Genomic DNA, 20,000 nt, shown 5'->3' on the forward strand with positions numbered 1-20,000 from the left:
TAACGAGAGACTTTCTGTTGAAATGAATAAATTATCAAGGATTTTTTTTTTATGAAATAAAATTTTTCTCCGTCAGATTTACGTTCTGTTGAATTGTTGAAATTAACACAGGGACATTCAATTAAAAATACCTTTTCTGTACAACTGTTTATTTGACTTATAATTATCTCCTGCACTGCTCAAATCCACAAGAACTTCCTATTGCTGTGCTCGAACTAACAAGTCTTTCTCTTTCAGATTCTCCAAGGTCGAAAGACTTTTCATTAGAACTTTAAAATTAATAAAAAGAGGCTACTTTATTAACACAAAGCTTCATTATTCCTCCTACGTAACACCAGACTCTATCTTGAAATCATCAAATGTACAAAGAGACCTATATTAAAAAAAAAAAAAGTCAGGATCCTAAACAATAACCCTCATTCCTGGCGCCATTAATTATCAAGGGGACAAAGACTTGTTTAACTAATGTATAAATTACGCTGATCTACGGGTATTAAAAACCAACGAGGGCAAAGGTTGGACCAAGAGATATCTAGTAGGCCTATGGTGTTTAATTCGAAACTATTTCTTTACTGGTGCCATGATTAGCGTTTAGTTGCTTACAGAAGGTGGAAGTAAATGGTTGTAGTGGCATCAATTCTTAACATAAAATCACTCATTTTGGGTTTAATCGAAAATCAACTTTGCGTCAACTTTGAGAACTGCTCACACTAAAACAAGAAAAGAACAAGGATCTTTAAAGCTGCAACAACAACAACAACAACAACAACAACAACAACAACAATAATAATAATAATAATAATAATAATAATAATAATAAAATCATTGGACAGAGCTTGCTAGGAATGTTGGGTTAGTTTTGTAGATGCGATACATGGCGCATCTCATGAACATAATGAAGCGAATAAATAATAATAATAATAATAATAATAATAATAATAATAATAATAATAATAATAATAATAATAATAATAAAGGTCCGGTATACACGTTAAGTGCGGTAAATATAGTTTTGTAGATGCACTACGTTACACAGTTCGTCCAATGCAAATTCTAAAGAGAAAAACAATAACATCACATAACACTCGGGATGTACTAAAAAAAAAATTAGATGCAGCCACTCAATTTTTTTTTTTTTTGGGGGGCCCATAACAGATATTTACTCATTAATTCGTTTATTTCTGGTCCAACAGATGGCAATGTGGTCACAGGAAACTCTCTGAAGCTTTCGGTCCTCCTCCATCACAGGCTCACTGTTTCCAAATCTGAGACCTTTCTACTTTATTTGAAAGTGCATCGAAATTCTTCTAGATCCATTCCAAAATAAAATTTGAAGAAAAACATGACCAATAACAATACAGCGCTGCACTAACAACAATAACGGTAACTCATAAAATGTGTACTGGCGAGAGAAATGACCAGATCTTTAACCTGGGCTGACCTCACACTGAGGGAAAGCAGTACGACCATGTGGCTGCACGATCCATTTCCAACGAGATCCAGACATCATCTCCTCTTACTTCCGTCTTGGGAAGAAAAACATATTCTGTGAATTTTTAGGTCACTGATAGATGTGATGAAGTTGTGGGGTTGGTCAAACAGGATGGTCTGCAATCACCAAAATGACAATGACCCAGGAACTGGCAAAACCATAAAAAGAGGTTTAAATGTTTGACTAAACCATAAATAAAAATGACCAGATGACTGCTTAAATGATTAATATACATATAATGAATAAAGTAACTACAAAATGTAAGTGCTCTTTAACCTTAATCCAAGTAAAAGATTAGGACTAAGAAAAAAGAAAAGATAATATTCGCATGAAAAAATATAAGCGCACTCAGCAAACGAACAATCAATATTGAAATGAAATATTTGGGAACTTCAATTGTCAGTCGAAAAGCACTCAGAAGAATCATGAACCCGTTTCACTCTATTAACCTAATTATATATGATAATCAACTACCATGCAGAATTGCCTAAACCCTCCTTCCATAACCTGCACTGTTGATTTGACTAAGATGTATCTTACCAGTTTAACAAATCAATATAAACTAGAGCTCACCTGCAGCACTTTCCACTCTGAAGGAATACCATCAACACGGCCAACAGACAGACTGTGGTACAGTACAATAAAACAACAAAGATCCCACAGCTTCCACTTTGGAGAAGAACAGCCGTGGACTCAAGGGTGAATGAACTATGTAAACAAAAGGCTAACCCACACCTGTTCGTAATGGCGAGATTCCTATCGACAGACAATGCAAATTCTGTCTGTCTCTGATCTATTGCCATGAAGCCAGCAAGCGTGCCCAGGTCCTGCGGGCACCTCGGGGCCATGTTAAAACGGGCCTGCCAGGTGTGCTTACAAATCCCATTTGTAAAGTGATAAGTTACACAAATGACCATGACGCACCACAGATGACTCGATATTGAAGCAACAATAAGAAGATTAAATCAAGTTATAACGCAACACACCATCATAACGTGTTTCTCCGTACCTAGACCTCCCCAATCAAACAAACAAGGGCACTGAGAGAGAGAGAGAGAGAGAGAGAGAGAGAGAGAGAGAGAGAGAGAGAGAGAGAATGGTACATGAAGAACAAGCATTTTACGTATACAAGTGACCACAAGAGAGGAAAGGAGACGTGAGGGTAATACAAATGTGAGGAGTCATGTCCTCTACCGACTCTCCTCCCTCTGCAGAAGTGAAGGAGAAAAGTAAATTCCTTTCCTTAAAGCAACAACAACGAAATGTTTTAACAGAAGCTAAAAATGAAATGTAATAACTATGGATATGAGACCGTTATATTAAAAACAAAACAAGTCCTCTTCCTTACAACGTGAACAACATTTTTATCATGAACCACAAAGCAGATTCATTGCTTTTTATAAAGAGCAAAGGCCAACTGCACGGACAAACCGATGCCTCCTCCTTGCCTGGCCCCGAAGAAACAAGAAAGCAAAGAGTGAGAGGAAAAGCATTAATCTTAATAGCGACAAATGCAACAGACCTTTCTGCCTCTTAAAAGAAGAAAGGCTATACAATAACACGTTGGGAGAGATTTTCAAAGTCTGGCGGTAGCAGAGAGGCGGTGGATAAACCATATAACAACCCAGGGAGGATAACTGGTTTCCACAAGTTACGGATTGTGAAGGCAAAAAACCGAGGAGTGACAGACACATCACACCGCTTTCTTATAACCAATATAATAAGGATGCTTGCAAGGCAGTCATTTTTGGGTAGATTTCAAAACTAGACCAAATGTTGACGCCAGAAATGAAAACAATAAATAAACATCAATATCAAAGAAATGAAACCTGTTGTAATTACAAGGTACTCAAAACAAGGCAAGTACAAAAATTTAGCTCTATAAGTTGGCAAATAAGATTAAAAAGGGAGAATACTTACGTCTTTCAAAAGTTTAATTAACCAGAAAAATTAAAAAGATGGAAAAATTCAAAATAAAAAATCTAAAGGCAGAAATAAGTTTTTAATAATTGGGTATTTTAAGTATAATGGAAAGACGTAAAGACAAATCCTTCTACAGCGATGAAGAAGCTTACAAAAAAAAAAATAAAATAAAAAATTACCTAAACAATGAAGAGATGTTCAATGAATAAAATATCTAAAGACAAAAAGATGACATTCCCAAAGACTGAACAAAATTCTAAGACAAAATTAAGACAACTGAACTGGGATGTATCTAAAGACAATGTGAAAACAAGCTGCTAAAAACTGAATCAAACATCTTTAGGAGAAACCGATGCACCTTCCAAGCCTGCCCGTCACCCCTACGTCCCTGTCAAATACAGTTACAGAAACTGAGACATGACCAGAAGAACATCTTTTTTTACGGGCGGCGTTGAAACGCATCACGAAGAGTTATAACAGTTCGCTTTCGCGGGTCGGCACTAACCTACACACATATATATAATATATCTATATATATAAATTGTATATATATATATATATATATATATATATATATATATATATATATATATATATATATATATACATATATTATATATTGTGTATACTATTAACCATCGCTCTTTTCCCGTTACACTATACACGTCGCTAACGGTCATACTCGCTGAGAATGCCAGTTCGTGTGTTATGGATGTTTATCTCCGTAGGAGTTTGAGAGAGAGAGAGAGAGAGATTATTTCCACAAAATAACTGTTTATGCTCTTATCTTTGATAATGAGTTATTTACATAAATTCAGTAATAAAAATAATACCATCAAGGTTAAATAATAAAAAATCAAGGCATAGTACAGTTGTATAAGAATAATACTTATGCGATGGTCAATTCGTGTTCGTGTGGTTACGAACGCACGCGCGCGTGTGTGTGTGTGTGTGTAAAAGAGTGAGAAGCATTCTATCCGTTCCTTATCGACCCCACTACAGCCATGCAGCAACAAAGCGATGAGGGCTTCTCCCTCTTTCCGTGACCATCTCTCGTCGGTCTGTCTGGATGGGTCACGTGATTACCTCTAGCGTAAAGAACATATCAACTGTTTACAATTCAAGTGTTATCCTAACTTTACAATGCTCCGATAAAATAAAGTTTTGTTGAAGAGTTACTGGCAATTCATAGTTATTAAATGAAGAAATTCTCTAATACACAAACAACAGTTCAAGCGACAGCTATCATGCATGTATTAGGCCCCTAAAGGCTCCAATCTGGTGCGACTATCCTTTGAAAAAGTATACAAAAACACAATTCAAATTCCTAATAATAACAGTGAATGCATCCAGAAAAACATGGGGCGCAAACTGACGGGCGATAGTTTCAGTAGGGAATTATACAGGTATATATATATGGGGGATTTTCCAAATCTGGTGTCTTTCTGACCCACTGCCACGTGCGCCACGCATGAGTGCATTATCAATCCTAAGTTTTGTTTTAAAAAATAATTACATAGCAAATTGAAGGAAACACTTTCCTCATTAAATTAAACCATATCCTCTTTAATGATTAAAATATTTCATCATCATTATTATGCTAAATGTGTAAACATTCATAAGGCATAAGGTTTAAAACAGCATTACTTGCATAAAAAAGCTTCATCTGTGATAACAGAGAAAACAGACACGAAGGGAGAAAATAATAAAAAAAACAATAAATGAATGATGAAGATGATGAACGGTGCACGACAAAATTAACGTAATTCTGACGATTATCAGGGGGTTGGTGACTTTCATGTAATAATACAAATATCAACTTCAGCATGCTATTAACAGTTATAAATGGGTTCGAATCAGAATCTGAACATTAAGTCTCCTTGTACTAATCGGTCCAAGTACTTGTAAAAAACTACTCTCCCATAATAAGAGAGAGAGAGAGAGAGAGAGAGAGAGAGAGAGAGAGAGAGAGAGAGAGAGAGAGAGAGAGAGTCACGCATGTTAGTCAACACGGTCTTCGAATAAATTAACCATTCCCCAACTACACGCCTACCACACTAACATACAAGAGGGGGAGAAGAAAAAAAAACTGATTTTTCTTTCTACCCAGAATATTACCTTGCTGGTTTCGAATCACCGGGGAAGTAAGAGCACCTACCTTTATTTCCATTTTGGATTCAAGGCTCTTATTGTAGTGCAAAGAAACTGAATACAGGTCACTGTGATCATTAAAATTCATACACACAATATATATATATATATATATATATATACATAATTTATATATATATATTTTTATAAATATTACTGCTGTTCGCCCTCGATGTATTTATGTGTAGTAATATTAGTCAGATTGACCTCGACAGAGAACGTCTCTGTCCCGCAGGTAGGCCAGGCAATTCAAAAATAACGATCATAGCAGAGACAGAGGGCGTCCTCGCATAGGCAGGGATGGACTGTGTAGCTCAAAAAAAAAAAACAAAAATATGCCGGTGGCATTAGGGACCTAAACCTCAGAGAGGGTTTTCACTCAATAATCTCTAGTAACGGTGGTCTTAAGCTGTCTTTCCCTTTACCCTATGCATTCGGCGATGTCTTTGTCAAGGTCTGATTGCCTGGGGCATCGTGTAAAGATGCAGCCAGTCACCTTGCAGGAACCAGAGCGAGGTCAGAGAGAGGCGAGCTGTGAACGAAGCAGTACACCGGGCTCGTGCCAGAACGGTGTCCTTTGTCCCTTTAACCCTCTTTTGCTCCTCCGTCTATATTAATTAGTGAATTGGGAAGACTGCTAGTATCAAGACTTCCGTGTGTCTGTTGTATGCGCAAACAACTCGACGTCCACGTTAAGTCCGATTCTTGTTCAAGCTTCGTCGATTGACTAGTAACCTCTTTTCTGTATTTCCAAATCTTTCTTTGTTTCATTCTCCAGCCACCATTTAAGGTACACGCTAGTACGAAGTCTAAGATTGAGCCCAAATTATTATATTGTCTAGAGTTAGCCGAATTAGTAAGACTCGGGATTTAGGCAAGCAAGTAATTTTTACGACTCTGGTATTCGTTGTGCCTCGCGTTCATTGTTTGGAAGACTGTTACGTTTTTTTGTATTTAATACCATCTTAACGAGTAGAGATTTTTTCTGCGTCTGCAGTTGGTGACGCTTATCATAAAGTCTTTATGACTTGAATATTCTTTGTTAAGGTTAATTACCCTTAACTGGCGACCTTTGGTTAATTAATGTCTGGCTTTGAGGTTAATTCGTGGCTTCAAGTAACAGGTTACGTGTATTCTTGGCATGCAGGGCCGTGAAAAATTACGTAAATTAAACCATAACTGATCAGCCAAGACTATGATGCAATATATATATATATATATAATATATATATATATATATATATATATATATATATATATATATATATATATATATATATATATATATATATATATATATAAAAATGAGTGTTTGTATATTTGTTTGTCCACTATAGAAATCCGAAATGCTTGACAGACCCAGACAAAATTTTGCACACAACCTCTATGTTACCCCTGAAAGGTTTTTAACTCAAAATCAAACCAATACCCCGTAACAAACATACAAACACAGACAAAGCAAATGAAATTTTCATTTTTACGTCACCTTTGACTTCATTTTTCTAGGTTTATTCTCATTTTTCACTTGACACTTCACCTTTTCTTCTGGCACTGCCAGAAGTATGATTAACCTACAACAATAAATAACCTATAACATCAATTTTTTATCAGAATTTATGTGAATTTTGATCATAATTAATAATTATAATATAATTGTTTATTACCTCGATAAAATCTACACTGAAAACCTAAATCAGTAATTTCTTTCCATAGTAAGCGAAGCCGAGTCCGCGCACGTGTAGTGGTGGCTTAACGCAACGATTTTAGCCAGCAGAAACCACCACCAAACTCACTCACTCTCTCTCAAGGCATCACTCAAACCTTTTAGAGCGAAATGTTTCTCTATCTATGAAGTTTATTACTAAATTATTACCTAGAGAGAACAACAACAATTTACGATGCAAAAAAGTGGAAGGCAGCATCTGCATAAGGAACGAAAAAAACATTTTGCTGGTAACTTTTGGTACATACAGTACAGAAGTTGTGATGATACATCATTATACCTCAAATGATTCCGTAACTCTAATACCTACTTCTCTGTAAGAGCATGCGCCCATAAAAGGAATATCGAAAAATAACTGTTACTTTTACATGCGCGAAATCTGGCAATCGCCTCATCATGCAAAAAGCGACAATCACAAGTCATTTTCCCCACCCGTTCATACATATGGCTGAAGACGTTACGCGATATAATAAGTAAATAAAACACATTCCCTTTTTACGCACGGTGTTAAAATGGTCCTAAACATGATCCTACGTCATTTATCATATGATCAGTAACATCGTGTAGGAAGAACAACACATTGTTGGCTGTGCTGGAATAGTAAAAAAATATCACCTTGGACACTCCGGCGGTTGAAATTAATTATCGTGCTAATTTTAAAAACTTCACTGCATACGGAAGATAAGTTTCTTTTCACGTTGCTTGGTACTGATTACCTGGAAGATCTTCTTCTTAACGTGCTTTTTTCCCATTTGTATGGGGTAAGCAAGATGCCTTCTTTTGAAGGACTTTGATTTGGCTTTGGGTAGACTTTGTAGTCTCGATCGGCTGCCCTGCATGTCATCGCTTAGACCCCAGTAGCGTATGCACATATATTGTACCACTCACCAGCGCACTTTCTCCCAGCAGCGAGGAGTCGTTGCGTGGTTAGGTTGACAGTCGAGACGTGTGAGGTGTCTGTTATGTTTTTAGAAGATGTTGAAGTGGTTGTTTGTGTGTGTATTAGTCTGTAACACCCATTTGCCTTTAAGCAAACATATCCGTTGATTACATACATATTCCCGGGGGTGTCTACGCGGATAACTGATTACCTGGAAGATAATGACTGAAAATTCTTGATTAAAACTTTACAGGAATATCGATCATTACATTTGGAAATCTTTTCCGAAAGGCACTTGTAGGGTAAATGTATTAGATGCTTACACATCACGTCAATTCATACCTTTTGCTGATGTAATCATACACAGTAAGGAATAGTATTCCCATCATTTAGGAAAATAAAATTATTGTTTATAGTTTGATATTAAAAAGATATATATTCATTTCTATCTTTTATCAACGCGTATTTATTAAAAACAATAAATAACCGACTGCCTAACATTCCTCCAAGAAGAGAAAGATTTTGTTTGATTCATTATTACGTTATTGTACGAATTGACCAAGTTTATAGATGCTGTACAAGTAACTTTATACACAATTCTATCTGTATATGTTAAAGAATTTGATGTCATTGTAAAGATAATGAGTTGTAATTTATTATGTTAAAAATACGTATCACGAGTTGAAGTAAGTCGTATAGGAAAGTGTTTTGCCACTTTTTTTCTTAATATGATGAGGGGTGGAAGGCTAACTCTTGCAACAATTCACTTAATAATAGGAAAAAAGTAAAAAGGCAAAAGAGAGTATAGACTAAATATTTATTAAAAAAAAAATGTCTATTCTCATACAATATTGATGAATGAGTTTAAATTAGAACTGAGGGGTTGGTTCAGTTTTTTATGAATTGGACAGTGAAGTTTACTTTCATTATAGTAACACATCATAAAAAGACATCATTGGCCTAGGCCTATACCATATTGTCTGTAACACATAGAAATATTGTTTTATATTTTTATTGTATGATTTGGACTTATAACGGCCTACAAATAGCACTGAAGGGTCTAACAGTGGAATGAATAAGCCTATGCATAATTTATTCATATTCTGATCAGAGCACCTGAGGTGCTTCCCTGATGAAATACAGTAACAAACTGTCACGAAATTAGCGCTGACCTGTCGACACGCAATCACCTCTCAGTTCATCCATTCTGGTGAGTGGATTGTCTCCGCCCACAAACTGCTGTCTACACGTAAGTTTTAACAGAAGTTTCGGTGAACTGACAGAAGAAATGACAGGTAATCTTGAGAGAGAGAGAGAGAGAGAGAGAGAGAGAGAGAGAGAGAGAGAGAGAGAGAGAGAGAGAGAGAGAGAGAGAGTTTACTGAATGTCATTCAGAGTTTTTCCAGGCACCACCGGGTTGGTCGGCTAGTGTGTGTGTGTGTATGTATGTATATATATATATATATATATATATATATATATATATATATATATATATATATATATATGCAGTAGTTAAACGTGATACAAATGGAAACTTGTGTGTTATCAAATCATTCTTGCAAGGAAAATTCCTTTCAGCTGATACACCAACGTTACAGTAGATTTTGACTGCCCTGCCCGTGTAACAGCACCTACTTAATTACTATCATATATAATGGCTTTTTTCGAATGGTGAACGATTCGACAGTGATACCGAGTATAATATTAAAAATTTGTTCATTAGTTTTAAAAAACTTAAAATTCAACCCTGGATGTAAAAGTACATCTGTTGTGCACCAAAGAGTTTTAATAGATGCACAATAATATATATAGTCCAAAACAAAACTGTTACCATTTTTATTTCATTACATTAAGAGAGAGAGAGAGAGAGAGAGAGAGAGAGAGAGAGAGAGAGAGAGAGAGAGAGAGAGCCTTTATCTTACTCAAACCATTTATAACAATTCGTACTTTGGAAAAGAAATGGAAATGTCTCGTCATAAAAACTCCAGTTACATAGACTGTGAGTAAGCCAATGACGTTCCTTAAAAGCTACAAATTTTCATGATTAAGTAGAGGGTTAATTTCTCTGAACTGGCATCACAGAACTTATGCATTTTATTTTAAATCCTTAGGAAATCATATTTTTTTTTTTTTGGGGGGGGGGATCACTGCAAATTTAGATGTTTACTATTATGGTTACTTATGTCATAGAAAGAAAAAAGTACGTGAAGCGTTGCATTCAGCGTAGTAATGGCATGCAATCCCCCCACCCCCCATCAAAAGGATGTCCTTAGTTCCTCTGTTAGGACACAGAATGAATGGGGGCCCTAATTGCAAGAGTCATCCATAAGTTACGGACCATATTATCTCTCTCTCTCTCTCTCTCTCTCTCTCTCTCTCTCTCTCTCTCTCTCTCTCTCTCTCTCAGCTATAAACATAGAGGAATAAAAATAATATATTCGTAAACATCAATTAACTACGAATGCTGTTTCTAAATCTAAGGAGTATTTAAAAATAACCTTAACCACAGACTTACAAGCAAGCTTTTGTGTCTTCCTGTTTAATCTGATGTTGAGAGCGAGCATGTGAAACTTCAAACAGAGAAAATGTCATTTGTTCAACCACTTCACGCAGATGTCAAAGGTAATGCGAACAACTCCATTCTGAGGGACGCAGTGGTGATCACTCTCCGGAATCATCACATGTTCCTCTCAGCAATATCGTCTGCTATTCGCAATTATACGCCGTCATCTCCTGCCATACCACCTTCATTCCAGTTCGGTTCTTACACTGACGTTGAAATCATGAATTCTGATGAATTCTGGCATAAGTAAGAACTGCAAGATTTTTTCTTTGTTCATATAAGCTTCTCAACCTGACATTAACTACCTACTTCCATGAAGAACACTACACTGAATAATGAAAGAACATAAGTACTCTTAGTTCGAAGCATATTCTCTTTTTCTAGAATGAAAAATCGTATGTTTGTTAGCATGAAAATATCTTTCCTATTTTGCATGAAAGATCATACGTGCTGTTGGTATGAAGACGTACATTATTTCTAGTGATACATTAGTATGCATAATATGTAACATTAAATTTCTTGGATTTTCGTTGAGTGAAAGAGCAATAATTCCTAAAGCAAAATCTTGTAAGAAGAACAAACCAATAAAAATTTAGATATCTTATTAATTGCCCACGACAGGTAACCTTGTAGCTCAACCGAGCGAGTGCATAGAACGATTCAGAATAGTCAAGCGAAAGGTTAACGCAGTCTCATACAAAATCAGGCGCTATTGGAATTTGCTGTAAACCTTAGCGATTTGGTGAGCGGCAATGGGTCATACCGATGTTCAAAAACCAACAGATTAAAGAATTAGTTTTTTGTTAACATCAAAACTTATAAGAACAAAAAACTATAATACACCGTTAACAATTACATCTACGAACGCAGCCTCCCTCTCTTAAAACTTGAAGGAAATTTTTTTCTATGACCAAAAGGCTCTCATTTATATCGGGGAAAGCCCACACATTCCCAAACAGAACCAAGGCGCTCCTCGCTATGCATTTAATGTGCGTTCTGCATGAACAGACACTGGCACTTGGCCATCATGAGGGTTCTCTCTCTCTCTCTCTCTCTCTCTCTCTCTCTCTCTCTCTCTCTCAAACACTCTCTCTCTCTCTCTCTCAAATATATACACATATATATATATATATATATATATATATATATATATATATATATATATATATATATATATATATATATATATATAGTTTTGCAGTCCCGTTGGAAGAAGTAGATGACGTACAACAAGGTCGATAAGGTAACCGTTAAGACTCCGGATTATCATCATAAAACTTCCTGCCTGGCCTGCCTCGCTCTCTCTGTAGAAGAGGCCCAACGTACAAAAGAGCCGCTACCAAGGGCCAATGCCGATCTAGGAAAGTGGAGAGTCACATCGTTAGTTCTTTCCAGAAGCGGAAATGTCGCCTTCTATAGTGTTAGGTTCAACTTTTTTTTTTTAACCTTCACTTGCTTTCTTACACTTGCCCTCTTCTAGATGGAGATGTTAGTTTGCCCATCCTATCCGATGGTAAAATGATACTTAAAAATCATTACATTCGGGGCCAGCAAATACCTTGTTAACGATGGGAAAGCAACTGACGAAGAATTACTCAGAACAAAAATGCTTTAGGGGCAGATAGGGCAAGGATCAAAAATACGAAAACGAAAGCGCAAATGATAAAATCACGAAAAATTTCAGTTGGAAATTACAAAGACAAATACGTAAAACAAAAATTAATGTAGAAAAAAGATACGGAACGTTTTCAAAATAAAAATTAATGTGGGAAAAAATACGGAACGTTTTCAAAATATAAGCGCAAGATATTTTCACGAAAGAAATTCCATAACAAAAGAGACGTGCAATGCATACAAAAAACGCACAGAACGCTTAATGAAAGTGTGGTAAGCACCAACAAAGGAACAAATGCGTGACACATGAAAAGAGCAAATCCAAATAAGCAAATGACTGCCACAAAAGGAAAGTTTGGCGCTCAAAAGGAAAACGGCATGACAATGGGGCTTCTACGAGCGCACTTCCCTTGAACGGACGACAGAGGAAATTGCTTCATGTCCCTTCGTAGCCATCGCAGAACGGCAAAAACCCTTAGGAAATAGCTCTACACACCTCACCTCTTCTAAGAACTGTTCTGAGTTACTCGTAATTAGCCTGAGAGGGAGTGCACCTTCTCTTCAACATTTTTTCGTTTTTTTTTTTTTTATTTACCTCAATTATCTCTTTGTTTCCAAGAAGTCAGCATCTGCTTAGATACTTGAGTGTGAATAAGATCATTATCATTTTAAGCGGGAAAGAGAAAATTAGCATTATCATATAAAAAGTGAAAATATTCATAAGGTAAAAACCAAAAATCAGGGAATGGCAGTTAATTAAAGAAACAGAGGCACTGACAAAGATAAATCCGTACATAAACGGCAATTCGTCGAAAAAATAAATGAACATCAATATACAATTTTAAATAGCGATTTATTATTGAGACTGTAACTATCGTCTATTATTGCATTTTAATTTCTCATGTCCAATGTGTAAACTGATGCTCAGATATAAAACTTAGCAAGATGAAAATACAACAAAACTACCCCTCGGTGTTCATGTTTGTTTGATTTTTGAGAGGAGGGCACTTACAGTGACTTTATTACTCACAAATAAATGAATCCTAAGATCTTCTGCTAGTTTAAATGGATTAATGTCAGTAAATTATCAGCCTTACACCCCCGCACCTACAGTGCTATCAGTGGCTCCAGGCTCCCAATGGTGGCCACCCGTCGATAAAAAATTTGACGACAATTAATCTATGAGAGAGAAACTCGCCAGTATTTTCAGTCTCAGATAAGGTCAGGAAGCTGCGATCTCTCCAGTCTGATGATTTAATCTATTACTCATACCATTCACTTCCAGAATGTGGAATTCTCTGACTCCCTCTGTTTCCCAAGCCTCTTTTCATTGACATGTCTGTCTCGGTCGCAAACAGCAAACAATATCAGCGAGTAACTGAAAATTAGACGTGGGAAAATGAGAGGACACTCTTCAACACACTGAATATTAATTCTAACAGCGCGAAAGAATCGCAGACCCGAATCACGCCTCACTGGGTGGCCTCCTCGTTCCACAAAACCATTCCAGGTGGATGAGGCTCATCGCCACGGGAACTTCGTCAGTACGAAGAGTGTGTGTGTGTGTGTTTGTGCTTCTCTGTTCATTTCTCACACTTAACCAACTATTCCTTGTAATCTGCTTCTCTTTCCTCCCCTTGGCACTACTACTAACGTTCAAAAGTTAAATTAAAATAGTCTAGTCTAGTAATTAGAGAGAGAGAGAGAGAGAGAGAGAGAGAGAGAGAGAGAGAGAGAGAGAGAAGGGTATAAAGTTTGTAGTCCGGTTCCAAAAATCAGAAAGGGAAGGGCAACCGCTGACTGCCTCCCCCACATCATGCAGTCCCCTAGCCCAGATGAAAGGGGAGGGTTAAGAGTATGGTTAGTGCACCAGGCTTGCAACGCGTCTTTGAAGCTTAGTGTAAGCCGAAAAGCCTCACAACGAGGTCCAAGAAGCAAACATTTTGGGTGAGTGAGTGCAAAGCTGACGCGGTGAGTCTGGAGTCTTGAGTATGTTTAGGCAAACAAATGACCACCCCTCCCCAAGCACACATCATTACAGCCCCTATCCCTTGAATACAGGACTGTTATAAGCACACACACCTTTGCAAACAACTTTAGTTTGCCTAACCCTATGTACGCAATGCAGATTGAGCACACTCAAAACTTGAGAAGCGAGAGAGAGAGAGAAAGAGAGACGTGTTTTTCCAGTTTTACTCAACAATGAATGAAGGCCACTGAATGCCAAATTGCGTCAAAGAAACTCACCTGTAATAGGACAAAAAAAAGTTAACAAAAATAATAAAACACACTGTAAAAGCAATCTTAGTAATCATAAATAAACCAACAATAAGAAATATAATGGCAACAGCTGTAATTTCTTTTGCTCAATACCACAATTGGTAATAAAATATGCACAACTACGACCAAGATTTTGCAGCACATACATGCATCAGACAAAACAAACTCATTCCATAATTACGATAATATACATACAAATAACATTAATAAAAAAAAAAAGTTAAATCGCGTCCACCACAGCCCGCAAATTGAATAAGTAAAAACGAAAGACTAAACCGAAGCACGTCTGCCGCCAAAGAGCGAAAGCCGAACCATGCATCCAGCCCAGAAGATGGTTTGCTCTCCTAATATCCCGACACCTCGTACGTGTCCGTAAGAAAAGGCAGGTCATAATGAGCAGTACATTACCCACAAGACACAAGAGGGGAGCAACCATACATAAAATAAAAAAACGTCTTGCTTACAGCTTGTTTTATGGCTTACATTTTTTAGCGTTATTTTACTTTGCACTCATATCTGCATTTGGAACTTGTTAAATGTACTTCACGAGGAAATAAAACAGTGAGAAGACAAAAGAATAATAAACTATGCAATATGTTTGACAGAAAACTATTTTCCGATTATTATTATTATTATTATTATTATTATTATTATTATTATCATCATCATCCATGACAATGATTACACATTCATATGGAACAAACTGAAAAGGCAATTAAGGCTGTGAAAAGGACACTAAAGTAAAATACAAATGAAAATGAGCAAACACAGAAAGGGAAGCAAGTCCCGTTTGCATGGACAGCATTTAATTGCTGAAAGAAGAAAAGCAGTGAATATTTAAGGCATATTCCTTTCACACGAATGCAGGAAGAGCAACGGGAGAAGTTCATTCACTGAGATCAACGTATGGAGAGGGCGCGGAAATATATCACGTCTGTTGCTGGGAAAAGCCCTGGGGTCCACGCCAAGCCTCTTACCACCTACCAAACCTTACCACGTTCGACTGGCCGCTCTGTCACAAGGGCCTGTGCTGGGATAAAGCCGGCTTAATCCAAAGCAACTAGCCATCCCCGAAAGTAACCACCTTTCAAATAAATAACAGAATGACATGAACAAAAAACGATGCTTGGGAATTTAATACACTCCCATGAAAAGATACAGAGAACAAAAAATATGAAGATCTCTGAAATGGGCATAATATAATCCTCCTTCAAATGCTCTATATGATAAAAAGATTGGTAATCCATCATTTGGAAGACGATTGCGTATTAAGTACCACACCATTCTGTTGGGGGGGCACCAAATAGTTTTCGATAAATAAATCCATGTCATGGTCAGAATTCTTTCTTCTAATTAGTAACTATCACACAAAAATTTCTTCCCGGCCTTGAAACAATCATGATATTAAGTCTCATGTTCTGGCTTGCCTAAAACCATAACAGGTGTGCAAATGAAGCAGGTATATATACCAGAAACTGGAGTAAGAGATTCGTCATTTATTTACTGAAGAGTCACCCCCTCAGGCATCACAAAGTGCTCTCTTTCTCCCCCTTAGGAAAGAAACTGAACATTACTGATGAATGCGTACCTTGGTCCACGATGATTTTGAGCCTCTATTTGGTGTTCAGTGACTCATTAGTCGCCTACAGGCAAGGTGGGAGGGAGGAAGGCGCAACAGGGAATTTAGTGTCCGCCCAGCTTTTTTTTTTTTCGGGGGTTTCCTTTTCGTATTTTTTCTTACCTGTAGTTTATTACTCTTCTCTCACCCTCATCTGAGTTTGTCTCTGTTTTTACTTACGTTTGTGTTTACATCTTTTTGCTTAGTAAACTTCCACTACTTATTAATTCCATATATATATATATATATATATATATATATATATATATATATATATATATATATATATATATATATATATATATATACACACATACTTTTTCTAACACTTTTTTCCTCCTCTTCCATACGGGTATTTTATAATTCGGAAGTTTATTTTGAAAATTAATGTACTGTTGTATTGCACAAAGAAATCAAATAAAAGAGCTAAAAGTCTTAATAAGCCTGTATCTGATTCCTTTCCATCATGCGCTACCCTCAGAAATATTTCATGAAATAAAATCAATTCAACTTTTTCAAGACGTTCCGATCTATTGGTCAGAATCTGATAACTGTAGTTTTCATTATATATTTTTTTTATTTTTATATTGTCTAATTTCGATATTTGACACAAAATTATATCAAATACACCAAAAAATGTTTACTAAAATCGACATGATTCGATCAATCAACCATGGTGTAACCGCCCACAAAAGTTTACACATGAAAAATATAACAGGCGCAGAAAGAGGCCTCTAAACTCTACGGTCAACAGCCAACAACAAAAAATAAGTTTCAAAATAAAACCTTTGATCACACAGACTAACGGCGCAAAGACCACCCTTGCATCGCTGATCAGTCAATGGTTCCTTCCGAGAAATGAAGTCTGCAAAAACAAACAGAGGCAAAACCACCTTCCAAATTCGTTGGACCAGGTAATTACCATAATGCTCCAGTGCCAACAAGATGGTCAATGAACCTACAGTAAGTGACGTGCTAAGTTGTCAGGGTTCCTCGACAACACCTGTTTTCAACGTTTACACAAGAAACACTTGCGCATGCGCTCCCACATCTCTACATCGCGTGTCGGATCAACCGCCAGGTTGATGGGTACAACACACTGGGTACAACCTCTCAAAAAGCCTCGAAAAATAATACAACCTCTAAGAATTGCTCCAAAATTTAAACATTTATTTCCAGAGTCAATTTACCTGAGATTTATTTTTTCAAAAGGAAAGAAGGAAAATTACAACAGCAACTCAACTGTTTATAATTACGTCTCTCAAGTGAGTTTTTTGTTTACTTTCAATAAAACATATCTTGAGTCTGAGATTCTTCTACAGTCCATAAAATTCAACGGTGACTTCGTGCTTTAACGATCTATTTTCAATGGAGGCACCACCTGAAATATCATGCCATTCTTTACCGTGTTCAATGAAAAGTTGAAAACCCTACAAAGGAAATCTGCAAAACTTTCATCTTTGGACATCCGATCTTTTAAGGCTGTGTCTCGGCGAAGGGGAGGAAGGTGGTACGTGCATGTTTTAGTTTTACTTAGAAGGGCTGGAGAATTTCGCTCTCTTCAATTCATTTGATTCCTGAAAACGGATATCGACTTCGGCTCGAACCTGAAAATACATTAATGACTTAAGACGTACGTATGAAGTGAAAAATGAAAATCCCTCATTAAAAAAAAAAAAAAAAAAAAAAAAACGTTTTTCTCATTTAAGAAAATATAAAAAACAAATAACCCAAAAACTGTGACACTAACAACATATTTTAGCATTTGAACAAAAAACCAGCCCAAACCATCATTTTCTCAGCAGCCTGACAGTACGAAATTTTTCGCTAGGAGAGGGAGAGACAAACAGAGAACATGAAAAACTCACATTTTCCTTAACAAATAAAATGAGGAAATGGCTCGAATGTCCCTTAAAAGCAAAAAAAATTATTAAATAAAAACACATTCTTGACTGAAAAAAGGAGAAACCAAAAACTCATAATTTCTTGCCAGAAAAAAATAATATTCTTAGTAATAGAAAAATAAATAAAACAAGTAAAAAATGAGCCGAAGTGTCTTCGGCGCAATCGAGTTTTCTGTACAGCATATAATGTTGTATGAAACTCTTGATGTGCTGCAGTATGAAACTCTCAGCCACGACATGGCAGCGCTCAGTTGCTCCCCAGATGCGGTCAAGTGAAGATGCGTCGGCGGTGCCAGACGCACGAATCATGTGTAACCTTAACCTTAGCCTTGTATAAAATAAAAACTACTGAGGCTAGAGGGCCGCAATTTGTTACGTTTGATGATTGGAGGGTGGTTGATCAACATACCAATTTGCAGCCCTCTAGCCTCAGTAGTTTGTAAGATCTGAGGACGGACAGAAAAAGTGCGGAAGGACAGACAAAGCCATCTCAACAGTTTTCTTTTACAGCAAACTAAAAATGGAAAAAAAAAAGGAATACTGAATTCAAATTCCCTCCACTCGCAAGCAGCACAATAATTCGTTTCCATCCCAACGGGCAGCATCAACTGAGGAAACCAACCGTCATCTTCCCAAAAGATCGGTGACCAAAATCAGATGGAAAAAGAATTCTTTTAGGAAAGGATTCTTTGGTGTGCGCAGGTGATGCTGGGAAGTGGGATGGGTAACTGAGTGTGCGCTGAGGTTGGGAGAGAACTGGAGTATGCGAGGGGAGGGAGGGTAGTGGAACTACCTTCATCTACTTATGGGCACGTTGGGTTTCGGTAACAGCTTCAAAGTGTGGTCCAGATACAAAACACGAGTCTTGAACCCAGAATATTTGTATAAGCATGTAAGGGTTAGAAAACACAGACAAACACACAAAAACAATACTACTATTAATTCCTCTCTCTCTCTCTCTCTCTCTCTCTCTCTCTCTCTCTCTCTCTCTCTCTCTCTCTCTCTCTCATTTTCTTTAAAGTACAAGTGTCAAACTTTCGTGCTTAACCTTCAACTAAACAATAAATACCATCCATTTAAGTAATACACTGCACATCGAAAACATCACACTGTACCCAATAGCAATAAACACGAACCCGTGGTTAAACTCATTTCTTGGCCGATTTTATTTTTATTTTTCCTTCCGCATGTTCCTCTCACCTCTCTCCCCCCATCTGTAACCCACCTTAACTACACCTGCATAACTGCCCGTTTATCGATTCTGACCAGCAAACGTGTCCACGAGACCCGATGCATCCTCAGGGTGGCCTATTTCCGAAACACTTCTGTTACCCTTTTTTGAATTCTCAAATCTAATTTCTCTTAAGTTGAATTTTTCGCATGTAACTTCTTTGCCCTCTGTCTACTGGGGGAGGTGCACTGTCTAGAGAAGCTTCGGACGTTCCTTTCACCCTCTTGTCCCCCGGGAAGGTCACCCTGCCTGTTATTTTTGAGAAACAGAAAGACTGCAGGGCGACAAAGGCGTAAAATGACAAAAATACCATTGCCAAACAAGTTCGGTAATTCAATATTATCAAGTTTAACAAGAACTAAGCATAAGATCCGCCCCCAAGGTCTTCATCCTGTGAAATACATCGGTGGATGACCAAATATTTTTTCTTTTTTTATTCTATACCAGCGAAGATTGCAACTTCGTCTGCAAGCAATCATGCCACCGATGATCTTTTATGGAGGTGAATAAGAAATATCTTCTGTTACCTTAAGTTACGCCCACAAACCCTTTCCTTAAATACCCCTTGAAAACGAATTACAATTATTTGTTACTCACTATTACCACTTAGTTTTTTCT

The 20,000-nt window shown here is 37.0% G+C and overlaps 1 protein-coding gene across 31 annotated transcripts in view; it reads right to left on the reverse strand.

Annotated features, from left to right (window-relative positions):
- The window catches only part of Pkn (serine/threonine-protein kinase N), a 733,150-nt gene that overhangs the window by 77,149 nt on the left and 636,001 nt on the right, over nt 1-20,000 (reverse strand). The gene's annotated exons all lie outside the window — the stretch shown is intronic.

The sequence above is a fragment of the Macrobrachium rosenbergii genome, chromosome 48 (genome assembly GCF_040412425.1).
Source record: "Macrobrachium rosenbergii isolate ZJJX-2024 chromosome 48, ASM4041242v1, whole genome shotgun sequence".
Taxonomy (NCBI): Eukaryota; Metazoa; Arthropoda; class Malacostraca; order Decapoda; family Palaemonidae; genus Macrobrachium; species Macrobrachium rosenbergii.